We start from the raw sequence: 13,952 nt of genomic DNA, 5'->3' as shown, positions 1-13,952 counted from the left end.
TTTCAGTATTTACAAGAGGACTATGATTGCAAAAAACAAGTGAAACGTGTTTACGTGTTGTATTCATTATTACTATACTAATTGAATTATTCAATCAACTTATCATTAGAGCATCAGGTGATTTATGGTTTGTTAGATTGGGTGTCCTTGGATGTTTATTATACACCCCTTATCTGTAGATAAAGTACTGGAGAGTAACTGAGGATGTGTGTTTGTGTGTGTGTGTGTGTGTGTGTGTGTGTGTGTGTGCATTCCATGCCCATGTGTGTGAAGCAGCATGTCTGTTTTTGGTCCGTCTAGTCTCCAGCTGCCACCTATGCCCACACTTCTCGGGCATGAAGGGCTGGCACGCCCGCTCCGCCTTAACTGCAGCTCCAACAGACATACATTTAACACCGCCAGCAGCCAGGCTTCACCGTGTTTTCAGAAGATTTCCTGAGTAACATTCACTTAGCATTCGCTGACCTAATTTTCTGGCTTTTTGGCTCAGGTGGCCAAAAATAGTTGCCATCCAGTTTCCAGTCAGATTCAACAAGCTCTTTTTCTTACAGAAAAATCACGTTCATGTACTGGTTTACGTTATTTCTTGCCTTGTCTATAGCCACGATGTTCCTCTTCCGGGATTTCTCCGTAACCGGCAGAAATTTTGCTAGATTTCACTCATTTAGACCGGACATCTGTTACCTTGGGCTTTCTTTGTGTTGGCATTTCAAACTCCGGTTAATTTTTGAGGACTATGGTTAACTGCTTCTCAGATCTGTGCAGGGTAAATTCCAGGATGGGTTTCTCTCATCCCAGAATGCTACGTGGACTAACCAGACCCTACTCCGCAGCGCTGTGGAGGAAGGTCTGGCAATGCGAGACTATTTCTCGCTAAAACATTCCACATGAAAAACAAATATATATGTTGTCTAGTTCAAATGATAACGCTGGTAATATTTTGCTTATTGTCTACAAATCTCATGAAAACCCAATGTGGAACTGATCCGACTAACACTTATTGTTTGTGTAGCTAAAGCCTGGTATGTTGGACAGTATTCCTCTTAATGATTGCAAAACCTGCATTGTCCAAAAACTATTAAAAACACATTGATCAGCCACACTGTTGTCCTGTTGGTGTGACGTATTCCTTCAACACAATAAACATTTAGTTTTAATTTGTTCATTATCCCCAGTGGGGAAATTACATTTACACTCTGTATACACACTTTGTTAGTAGCCTGAAATACACACACATGCTAGGACTTATACATGAACTAATGGAGAGATGTCAGATTGAGTGGGTTGCCAGCTGAGCCAGCGCCCTAAGCGGTTTGGGGGGGGGGGTACAGTGCCTTGCTCAAGGACACCTAGCAGTGCCGAGGAGGTGAAGTGGCATCTCTCCAGCCATCAATCCACACTCCATACTTTTTGGTCCATATGGGGACTTCAACCAGTGACCCTCCGGTTCCCAACCCAACTCCCTACGGACTGAGCTACTGCCAGCCCCAAAACATGGGTACTGTTCCTATTTCAATTGAATCCAACATATGCTGTGATTGTTTGGTTATGTGGCAACTTTACTGATTTGGTTCAGTCTGACCACTCTAGTCTTTTTCAAGCAACAGGCAGCTGTTTTCAGCAAAAAAGCTGGTGAGCAAAAGTCAAGCATTTAGCAGCTAAAGAGCCAGATACTTCCTTCAGGAGTTTGTGAAGACCAAAATGGAGCCTAAAGCCAAGTTAATGTTGAACTTACATTCATCAGGTAGCCAAAAACACAACCCTGGTGGATGTGTAGATATCCAGCAGTTTGCTTGCATGCAAGCCATAACAATTTTACAAGGTGAAACTTTGGCTAAGTGTTTATATCTTCTTGTACTGGACCCAAGAGGCCACAAGGTTTAAGCTACAGTATCTAAAAGTTCCAGTTTTTCCATTTACTTCCTTCTTGTAGAGGTCAAGTAAAAGTTCCAAACAGATAGATTTAAATATTGTTTTTCTTTCAGCAACATGCAAAGAGATAGCGATATTGTTTTTCTTTCTTGTGCATTTTTGGCCTTGGTTCATGATGGACTCAAGTTAACGTTGTGCTCTAAAAATGTCAGGATGCCCGATTCATAACTTAAACTTTGCTTTTGAGGTTGTCTTGGTAATAGGTCTATATTTGAAGTGTTTCTGTAGCAAATGGTGCACAGGCATGTTGTTACACCGGCGTATATTTTCTTTTGGTGAAATATGTCTGTTGTTCTTCATACCTTTTGAATGCTGTTATTGTAGCTGATGTGCTATCTGCATTAATTTCAGCACCTCGGCATGCAAACCATTTGAAGATTTTACAAGTAAAAAATTGTGTTTTGTAATTGCAGACTTGTGTGGAGGCTGTTACTTTAGCATGATGTTATTTATTTTCCTGCAGACTCCTCTGTGTTGTCCATTCCTTTCACATCTTTCCAAACCAAAAATAAATCTAATCTCTGTGACTCGTATGTTTGATGCATTGTTTGACACGTCTTGACTTCACACTCCAGTTGATTTATTCTTACATCCAGTCTCTGTTTGTTCCTGTGGGTTGTCTTGATTTTTAGGTTGCTCATGTCTTTGTTACTGTAAAAATGATTATTTCTGAAGATCTGCCGAAACTCATTTGTTTTTCATTCGTCCTACTCATGCCTCCCTTTTGTTCCTTTTTGCACAATCTCAAATCCTCCTATCCATCTCAATGTTCCTGTTTTTCCCCTCCTCTCTCTCCCAGGCTTTCCTTGCATCCCTCTTCTCTCATCCATTCTCTCCTTCCCAAGATAAACAACCTCTGTTCTGAGGCATGTCAGCTATTTGTTCAAAAAAGCTCACAAGTTTTTGGATGCTGTTCAGAGCTGGGTCTCCAAAGGGAGGCAAGATTACAAATTTAGTGCTTTTTCACGATCTCTCCCTCTGTTTTTCATTTTTCCTTGTCTCCATTGCTCTTTTTTCCCTTCCAACTCTCTCACGACTTCTACATCTCTTACGTGAAACTTGGTGATTCCCAGTAATGTGAGTTTCGACGCCCTCTCACCTTTATGTTGGACTTTATGTCCCTCCTAGTACAACCAGTTTGACCATATAGAGTCTTCAAATTCCTTTCAAACTTTTGATTATGCTGATTTATTTTCTGTCAGGAACTTTCATCACTTTTCTCTGATTAACACCCGAGAGGAGAACCGGAGACCAGTTCCCATGCGCCTGAGCAGCCTGTGCAATGTCCCTTTGAGAGTCACATGCAACACACACTCCACTGACTCTGTGGCAAAAAACACTCAATTTGGCATCTGCTTATCGTTGAGTTGTTTGGAAAAGCTTTTTTTCAGTGAGATGACCTGACAGTTTTCTGATGAGAGAGATGCGTGTGTGTGTAATGGGAGTCCAGAATGTTGTGTTCTGTGGTGACATCAAACCAAGAACATCCACAGTACTCCTTGCTTTTTTGGCTCACACACATTTCCCCGTGGCATCTGCCGACTTGAAGTTGTGGTGCATGTTCGCCTTCCGGCAAAATAATTCTAAATTCAATATTTTTCACCTCAGATTACATCTGTTCTTTGTCTTTTTGATCTCAGTGTTTAGCTTATTTTCTCAAATGTCTCACTCCATCACAGTGTGTGTTTATGCGTGTTTCTCCATTTTGAATAAGGGGAACCACTTACAGGTTCCTTAACATTCTCAGTGCCAGGCCGGTTATCCAAGGTGCTTTTGTACTTTTGCATCTTGTGACAAACACACACACACACTGTTACCCACAGCCATTTTTATTTTATTTTGTTTTGTGAAAACACACGCACACACACACATCAATACACATACAGCAGCTGTATATAGACTAGGCCACCATTCCTACATGGAGATACAGATCACTGTTTTGCTTTCTGGGAGCATGATGAAGGGGTAATTATATCTAACCAGAGGGAACAACAGAGAGACAGAGAGAGAGAGATGAGGAAGGAAGAGCGAGGTGTAAGAGCACTGGCACACTGACCCGCAAGCTGTTTTCAGTGTCCTTTCTCTATGGCCACCAGTGGTAGTGATGATGGTGAAAAACACATTCATGAGTAGGTGTGTGACGACAAGCGTCATAGTCGGACAGGCTTGTTAACCCCTCACTGTGATTTACTTTGTGTCAGAGAGTGTCAAAGCTGCTTCTCTGGCCTCAACCAATTTGTCTGCGGCTTGTTGCCTCAGTGAGTCCTTCCAAGTGGTGTCTGGAAGGGAGTAGATTTAACTATAATCTTTGGCAGCTGGAATATGCAAATAATGTTGCGTGATGAATCTACCGGAATGAATTACAGCAGTTTGCTCAAAAACAGGGAGATTTGTTGTCCCTTTAAAACTTTGAGCAGTAAAAAGCACAATTGTTATTAATGGATATTTATGAAATGTGCAGTTTGTTAAACTCCTCCCCTGGACAATGATTGTCCAATCCTAGCTTGGCAACCAAAACCCGGCACAGCAGACGTCCCATGTTTAGGATTAACGATGTTGAAGAGTTGTACTGGAGGATTGTGTCTTTTTTATTGCCTTTCAAAACCACAAAGTATAAGAAGCTGATTACCAGTAAGGTATCTGCTCTAGCGATGGATGCAAATGTTAGCATGTCCAGGTAATTAGCTAAATAGCTTCAGTAATAATCCAACTCAGTGATATACCAAGGAGCATTTCATACCATGTTAGTTTCTAGAGATACAGGTGGCCTTTAAATATAGGCCAGTTCACAACTAGCACATGCATGAGATTGAGCATTTCCCCACTGCGTGGAATTTGTTCCAGCGTGCCGTCTTATTCTCTTTATTAGATTTGGGGAAGTTTAACACTTTGGCAATCCCAGCCAAAACAGCCCAACACCACATTGGTGAGTCCTTATCCTAAATACATTTTCTCTTGTAATTATGAATGTAGAAAATACAGTTTCATGATATGGACAAAAAGACATAAATAGCCCCTGTCTGCAGCCAAACAGGGTTATGTTAGAATAAAGTTTCAGTTTGCAATAATCAGAGTGGCACATTAACTGCTTGTAAATGTTGATTATTTTTGAAACAATGGATCTTTATTGTTTTCAAACAGAAGTATACAAAACGTTTCATTTTTATCCGGCTACTGTTGACTTGGTTGGATGAATTTGGAGATTTTATCAGCTGTAGCTAGCTAGCAAATTACATGTATGTTGACGATAGATAGATAGATAGATAGATAGATAGAATGATAGATAGAATGATAGATAGATAGATAGATAGATAGTGAAGTATCTTATGACTTGTGACTTGAATCAGGTTCTGTTCAAATCAATCGCTGTTGATGAGCCGATACAAAGGGTTAACGATTTCCATTTGAGTGAAAACTTTGAAAGGAATGTTGATGTGAAAAAGTGATGAGTGGATAAACAAGTTACCCAGCATGTAATGTGACCTTTACTGTGGCCACGTACCAAACCTGTATGTTACTTAGCATGTGTCCTAAACATATCCTATATGCAGTGCTTCTAAGATATCTGAAGACTTTGTAAATTGACGCTGAATCTTTGATATAATACATTTTATAACCAGGAAACAGTGAAACATTCGATTTCCTTAGATAGAGAGATAGAGAGATAGATAGATAGATAGATAGATAGATAGATAGATAGATAGCATCTTATTTCAGAGTGAGATCTCAAAAGTTGACAATGGGATGGAGGAGGAAAAGGGGAGAGTAAGAAGGGAATGAGGTGTTGTGCTAAAACAGGATGAACATTTCACAGACAAAACATGGGGATATCTTTCCAGGAAATGACTTTCGCACAGTGCAAACGCCTGCCAGATACGCTGAAACCATTTCCAGCAGCACAAGCCTAAGAAACTCAACCAATTACCAAAGTCATTTTCTAAGAAAATGACTGCTGAGCCAGCCAGTAAACTGTAATGTACTTTCATTTGAGACCAGAGAAAGTTTCAGGTAATCAACAACAGCCCTCTGAAATTGTAAGTAATGGTGTGGGGAGGGGGGGGGGGGGCAATCTCCCTCTCAAATTGTGCGGCAACATTAGAGAGTTATGTGGTGTTATAATGTGCGTTCATACAGGAATAGTTGTGTTCTATCATGTTGCTGCTACTTTATAAACATGCATGACTTATGCTAAAACAGCATTCAGCACACAGAGACATTAAAAAGGCAGCCATTATTTCTTCTCAGTATTAAGGTAGAAAAAAGGTTTTCAAAAATCCAACTGTGCTTTCAAGTGGCCCAGTGTCCTTTGTGTGAGTTTTGGACACTGACGCAGACATTCTGCCTGCCAACAGATTGTTTTATAAAACATAAATTCTCACTTTCAAACTAAACCTAACCTAATTAAATTCAAATTCTCAGTCTGAGTCTGAGTTTTTGTTTTTATCACAGCGGTGTGCATTAAAACAGGGATTGAGTACCAGTCGGTAAATCCTGTTTTCGGGGCATGGGCTGCTCCCCAGCGACCAGTGGTTTAAATTAGGCCTCTCCAACCTTCAGTGGCCCGTTCGCTAATTTGACTCTTAGAATAACAGCGGCTACTGTGTTTTTCAGGAGTCTGGAACCAAATGTCCGTCTAGGGAGTCTGCAGGTGCCTGCTCTCGCTCTCTCTCCTCCTCCAGGACTTTGGTTGAATTATGTGTTCAGGAGGGACTGTTTTACTATGTTACAAAAAAAAAATCCCAAATGTCTTGTTTTCATCAAGTGTGTTTCCTGATCAGATCTTTACTCTCCAGTCTGTCTGCCTGTGGATTTGGCAGCATATGTGTGTGTGTTTGGCCCTGTCCATAGCTAAGTTTGGGTAAAATCCACATGCCATACCAACACATCTAAAGCTCACTAATCAACACATCATGTATGTGTATTCCATACCACAAGGACTCTAAAAACACACTTTCACCAGCCAGTGCTGATTCAGTGACATGTTGGAGCAATTCACTCAAATTTGGCATGTTACCTCCTCTAGTTCATGTTAATTGTAGAGAGTGTAAAGTGTGACGCCATTTAAACTCAGTTGACACAAACAACTACATGATAAGACACCCCCAGTGGATTGTGTGTGAGTCAGTTATTATAAGTCAAATGTTATGCCTTTACTTGGTTTGAGCCAAGACTTAAAAACTCTTTATGTAGTGATTTTCGAAAATGTGTTTGAAGAAAATGAAAGAGACGTTGACTTTTTAAACCCAGACTGCTGAAAAAGAGAGTTGTCATGTTACATCTATATGCAGCCAAACCTACAAATGTGAAAAGTCCACTTTCCCAACGAACAAAAAACCCACCTACTGTAGGTGTAATCACACTCCATTTGATACACTATAAACCATAAAGACCTCTGTTGGAAATCCCCCCCATTTCTGGTTTTGCTTTTCAAACCCCAACCCTTCTGTACTTTACCCTCCACCCCTTACCACCTCCCGCTCCAGTCCCCATCACTCCACGATCAAATGCATCCGAGTGCACACATGCATACTGTAGCTGTGAATTTATAAAACTGGGATGCGACGCTGATTAGCTTCCTGGCAGGAACGCTTCCACCCAACCCTGGAGTCAGAGCCTGGTTCCTCCTGGAGGGCCCGACAGTGGGTGGAGAGCTGTAGCCGCCGCTGTTTGTTTGCACTGTGTCCTAATTTCCGCGAATTCTGACTTGACGGGAAGCGTGGAGGGGAGATGGGACAATGGGCTATTGTAAGACCACACTTTATGTCCACGCAAGGCTAAAACAGGAAAATGCTCTAAGACTGGCACAAGCAAACATGCACTCTAACTGCACGAACACACAGAGTCACAGAGACCCCAGCAAAGACCGCCATCTTCCCTGTCCTGTTTCTTAATCAAGTTCAGTCAGGTTCAATTCTGTGCAACAAGCCTGCAACACCTGTTTACTGGTTCCACTTATTATTCCACTTATATAGTATTTATTTCATCATTTTCATTCTCATATCTCACTTATTATTTATTCATCATTCTCATTCCCTATTCCAGAGCTGTTTGTACTGTTCACACTGTTTATATTGTAATATAATAACATAATACTATTTATTCCAGCATCCTTTGCACTATGCTCCACATTTAAAATAACAACTATCACAATTCACTCCTGCATACTTTGCACTCCTCATTCCACTCATTGCACTATTGCCTCTATATTTTTTCTTTTATTAGCATGTATATATTAGTGTTTATGTGTTGTTTGGTTGTTTTGTCCGTGTAAGCGCATTGTGAGCAACAATGTTCCAAAGCAAAATTCCTTGTGTGTGCTATTACCTGCCAAAAAAGCTGATTCTGAGTCTGATTCTGATTAATCACAAACAATCTTATGATGATTTTTCATTGACTGCACAACTTTAACCTCCACTGATCTTACCTTTTTGAGAAGCACAAATTTACTTGAGCTTTGAGGAGCAAGAGCTGATCTCTCCAAGCCTTAGCAAACCATATTTGAATTACTTGTAATGATAGATAAGAAGAAGTAATAAGCTTTGTTGTATTTTGGATTAACTGTAAGTTTGGTAAGACGTAGGTCTAGACCTTTCCTTAGCATGGGTACCTGACCACCACATCCATGTCTCAGCCTGTGGCCTTGGCCATGTCGGCTGGGAAAGCTGAGCTCTCATGCTGGATAATTTATGGATTCACACAGGCTGTCAAAAGAGTTAAAGGAAGCGAAAGATGTAGAGGAAGGGTGGCTATTTACAGAATGGAGGTATGTGGCGGAGCACTGCTGTTTTCCTTGCTGTGCGTGCGTGCATGCGTGAGTGAGTGAGCGTGTGTGTGTGTGTGTGGGGGGGGGGGGGGGGGGGGGGGGGGGGGGGGGGGGGGGGGGGGGGGGGGGGGGGCTGAGAGTATGGATTCTCCCGTCAAAGCTTGTGAATCTGAAGGCATGATAACAGAGATGCTTATACAAACTGCTATATGTGTTTACTTAGTTCATCCATTGGGTGGTGATGTCTGAGGCCCCAAGGGAGGTCAGGACAGGGGTGTGTGTGTGTGTGTGTATGTGTGTGTGTGTGTTTTGTGCTGTGAGAAATGTTGATGTCTGACCTTTGTGCTTTTTGCGTATAGATGATTGACCTGAAAGACCTGTGTGCTGGCTTGAGACACACACACACACACACACACACACAACATGCCTCTTTTCCAAAGCAAGATGACAGCAGTTTGAGTATGCACATGTACTGAAGTCAAAGATCTACGATTTTTTTTTATCAACACAAAAGGTTTATTTCTCTCAAACGTTGTTCACAAATCTGTCTAATCAGCATCTTGATATGCCACACCTGTGAGGTGGACGGATTATCTTGACGTGCTCACTCACTTGGACGTGCTCACTCACAGATTTAGACCAATTTGTGAACAATATTTGAGAGAAATTAGCCTTTTGTGTACATGGAAAAAGTCTTAGATCTTTGAGTTTTGCTTCCTCTCCACCAGCAACATATTTAAGGTTAATGCAATCTGAGCTTATTTTGCATTGTAGACTAGTAAGGACATGACCAGTGGAGAAATCTGTCTGTGTGGCGATACAGCATGTCTATATTTCATAACTGTTATTTAAAACAATTTTAAGGTAGATTTGTCCTTCACTCAGTCTTTTTTTGTTGGTATTAATGGACTAAGTGAGAGGTAGATTCAAGTGAGACAACTTCTTGAGAAAATATCTATGATATGATATGATATGATATGATATTCATGCAGCACTCGTCCCTCCTGCCTCTTTCTCTTTCTCCTCATCTTTTTCCTGCTCTGCTGCTGCGATTGCCTGTCTCTTCGTGGCCCGATGCCCAGCCACCACTGGGTAGCATTCCTCACTCGAGCCTGCGGGAAGAGAGCGATGGGAGGAGGGGGAGGGAAGGGGAGAAGGACAAATGGAAGGAAAGAGAGAAAGAACCACAGCGGGTCTCCTTATATAGAGTGTGATGTTATAGATCTGTGACCTCGCTGAGGGGCCGAGAAGCAATTTCTTCTCCAAATTGTTTGTCACTTTCAAGTTTTTTTCAAAGAGCCCACTGCTCATAAACCTTCATTTTTCTGTTTATAGTCCTGTCCACTCACTTTTTAACACTCTCACTCGGGCCACAAGATACCCGTACAGTTTGACCACGCAGGGGTCTACTAAAATACACATAGCATTCAAACACACACGGACTCGCTTTCTTGTTTTTCACAGTGGGAATGAAATACCATATCTCGAAGGTGAGTTATGATGCCTGCACCGCTGCTGAGGTGCAAAAGTAAAATATTTGCTGGGAAAGCAAAATGGACTCCACCCTGCCCTTAAGCTCTTATTTCTTCTGAGCACTTCAGTTCATGGGTGTGCGTATGTGAGGCTTGAAGAAACATGTGGCCAATACAGAGGATTTTGTGAGAATGTGTTTGTGTGTGGCATGCCCGCTGGGAAGTGCTGGCAGATGTAGCTGTCAGACTGTTGGTACACAGGGACGGATAAAGTTTGGCTCATGCTGCGACTTAAGCCACACTTGAACACAAGAGCCACGCATTCAGTCCTTTCTCTTTTATTCTCTCTCATTTTGTATCCTCTCTCTCTCTTTCTCTCTGCAGTTGTGTATGAATCTCCGTCTACAGTATCTCGGTTCCTCTTAGCATCCCTCTAGTCAACACACTCCAATCAGATGTTTTAATTACACGAATAGTGGCCTTGTTGATTACATCTGTTTTTGAAATGTCATTTACAGATTTAAAATAACAGCTCATGGGGAGTAGCGGTGTAATGCATTACTTTGTAATGTCTTCATGCAGTGATTGCCAAGCCAAGGGCTACCAGTACTTTTAGTTACCAGTGGGTACGTGGGCAGAAAAAAACTAAAAATACAAACTATGTCTCAAAAATATATCCACATACTACGTGTTAAGGATAAATACGATTGGCTGTCATCAGCCAATCCATTGTCCTATCAGTCATACCAAGCGATTGAAAGTGTGTAAAAACTAGATAACAAGTGAGCAAAGAAGCTCAAGAATTGAAACATCTAGCTTCTGCCACTCCAAGATGCAGTTATATGAATCTACTAACAAAACATTCAAGACAACACTTCCATTGTATGCAGGAAATATTGTATCAATATCCAATTGTGCATATTTCACATTCATTCTAGCATCTTTTTGGTACTCAGCAACTATACTACACATCCAATTCCAATACTATCTGATTAGATGGGAATACAACATTCTAAAACATTCTTTTAATGTAATTAGTTTGGGTTTGTGTCGATCTCACATTGTGATACCACTTTTGCTAAATATGAAGCTATTGCCAGCAGCTGGTTAGCTTAGCTTAGCACAAAGACTGGAAATGGGAAAAACACTGTCGAAATGAAACAAAATCCACTTACAAGCACCTCTAAAGCTCACTTATTAACACACTGATCAAAATGAGACATATAATTATTTGAAAATTGTTTAATTTAGTTAGTTTAGGCATATTTTGGATTTTGTACACTTCTATATTTTGTTCGTATTCGATACTTCAGTCAAAAGCATCTGTAGGTAATGCTCCACTCAAATACAGAAAGAGACACAAGCTGTTTTCCTGCAGCTTGTGTTTGGAGTGAGTGAAAAGACTAAGTGATGACATCTTGAACTGAAGATTAAAAAAAACCCTATTCCAGCCTCCCTCTGCTTGGTTGCACTCGTGACCAAAAAACCCTGCAACTGTCCCAGTTGAGCTGTTCAGTGGAAGACTGTGGTTTTACTGAGCAGTTCCAATCCATGCCTCTCAGCTTTAATGAAGGAGGATAACGTAGGAAATTGAGGAACTGAAAACAAAAAGCAAGGCTTCAGTTTGTGAATGCATGTTGAAAAAATAACCATGTGCTTGTAATAAATTGCAGGACGGGTCCATTTGATCCACCAAGAATGAACATAGAACCACTTATCATCTTAACTGTTTGAGATTTCTGTCCAGCTTCTCTTTGGCAGCCCGTTTAGAGGCTCATGTCCAACAGCAGCTATCAGTCGGATGGAAGCCGAGTCCAGTAGGAGATCATCCGTTGGCTACTCACAAGCCTTATGAAACACTGCAATCTAACCAAAGATATCTGGAAGTATTTACAAAGTAGTATAATTAGATCAGTGGCTTTAGGCTGCAGTGGAAAAATCTTCACAGCATCATGTAATGAGAGAGAAAGAGAAGAAGAAATGGCTGGACGAGCGCTCGCAAAACAGGGGCACGCACACAGTACACCATAACCAGCTAATACTACACATCTTAGAATAATTAGAGATTGGAAAGGCATTTTTATATTCCCATTGGTGTATTTCTCCTCCAGCAAATGATTCATTTAGAGTTCAGGAATGTGTGTTCACTGTTTAGTCTTCTGCTTCCCTGGGTTGTAACCCCTGACCCGTCCACATCGCCAGATCACCTCTAAAAACCATCAAACATCTGCTTATCTAAACTGTAGAGCATACAAGTACCAGGACCAGCCTCTTCACATTCAAACTCCATCCATCCTTCGGAAGCCAAACTCCACAAACAGGAGACTAATTTTTTTTCGTCAGCAAAGACTCAAACAGACTGGACAGGCATTTCCTGTGGGTGGGACCTGAGAGCAGAGACATTCTTGGCCAAGGCACCTCCACTTCCTGTCTCTGTTAACACCACACTGAAAGACATACACTGTCTGGACCTGCTCTTACTTGACACTTTTATCCACAGTGTGTGAAGCAGGAGATTTAGTTTTAATTCCAAGATTACTAATGTTGCATGTAAACAAGAGTTAACAGGGTCTTAGTGCCTAGATAATGGAGGGAACAAAACAATCCTGTGCCCCTTTTGCTATTAACTGAGACAAAGAAGTTCTAGGAGAAGAGATCAGATCCAGATATTGTACATACAAGCATATGAAAAGAATAGATGAAAGAGTAGTAGTGACTTTAAAACGCAGAAATCACTCCTGCGTTACCTTATGCCTTTACCACCTGTATACAAACTGTCTGGAGTTTATAATGAATACATGCAGCTGTGGGAAAAGTTTAATATGACTCCAGAAAACATGATCAAACTTGCATCTGGTTGTGTTTGCACTGTTTTGAGTATTCACACTAAAGTCAACCCATATTAGTAGCTCATATTCCTAAACCCCATGTTTCTCTCTGTATTTGCGCTCTCTTGTCCTTTTCTCAGCTGCATTCACAGCTAGAAAGCTGAATGTTTCAAAACTTCAAATGTCAGGTGTGTGTACAGTGGGGCTCAAAAGTTTGGGCAGGTAAAAAAATTGTATTAATGATCATAAAGAAGCCAAGAAAAGATGAAAAAATCTCCAAAAGGCATACAATGACAGATTAGACATTTGTGTTATATGTCACAAAAAGTTAGATTTTATTTCCATCATTTACACTTTCAAAATTACAGAAAACAAAAAAATGGTGTATGCAAAAGTTTGGGCACCCTGCAGAGTTAATACCTTGTACCCCCCCTTGGCAAGTATCACAGCTTGGAAACGCTTCTTTTAGCCAGCCAAGAGTCTTTTGATTCTTGTTTGAGGTATCTTTGCCCATTCTTCCTTCCAAAAGTCTTCCAGTTCTTTCAGATTTCTGGGCTGTCTGTCACGCACTGCTCTTTTAAGGTCTATCCATAGATTTTCAATTATGTTGAGGTCAGGAGATTGTGAAGGCCATGGCAAAACCTTCAGTTTACGCCTCTTGATGTGTGGTGAGGACGTAGAAGAGGTTTTCTTCTGATGTACAAGTATCTCTTTATAGTGGAACGCTGTACCATAACTCCAGTGTCTGCCAGGTCCTTCTGGATGGATCGTGCAGTCCAACGTGGGTTTGGACTTGCTTTTCTCACAATCCTGGGAGCTGTTCTGTCGATTTTTCTTGGTCTTCCATATCTTGCTTTAACTGCAACTGTTCCTATTGACAGCCATTTTTTAATTACATTCCGAACAGAGGATATTGGCATCTGAAAACGCTTTTCTTTTCTTATAGCCTTCTCCTGC

The sequence above is a fragment of the Etheostoma cragini genome, chromosome 21 (assembly GCF_013103735.1).
Source record: "Etheostoma cragini isolate CJK2018 chromosome 21, CSU_Ecrag_1.0, whole genome shotgun sequence".
Classification (NCBI taxonomy): Eukaryota; Metazoa; Chordata; class Actinopteri; order Perciformes; family Percidae; genus Etheostoma; species Etheostoma cragini.
This window is presented reverse-complemented; position numbering follows the sequence as displayed.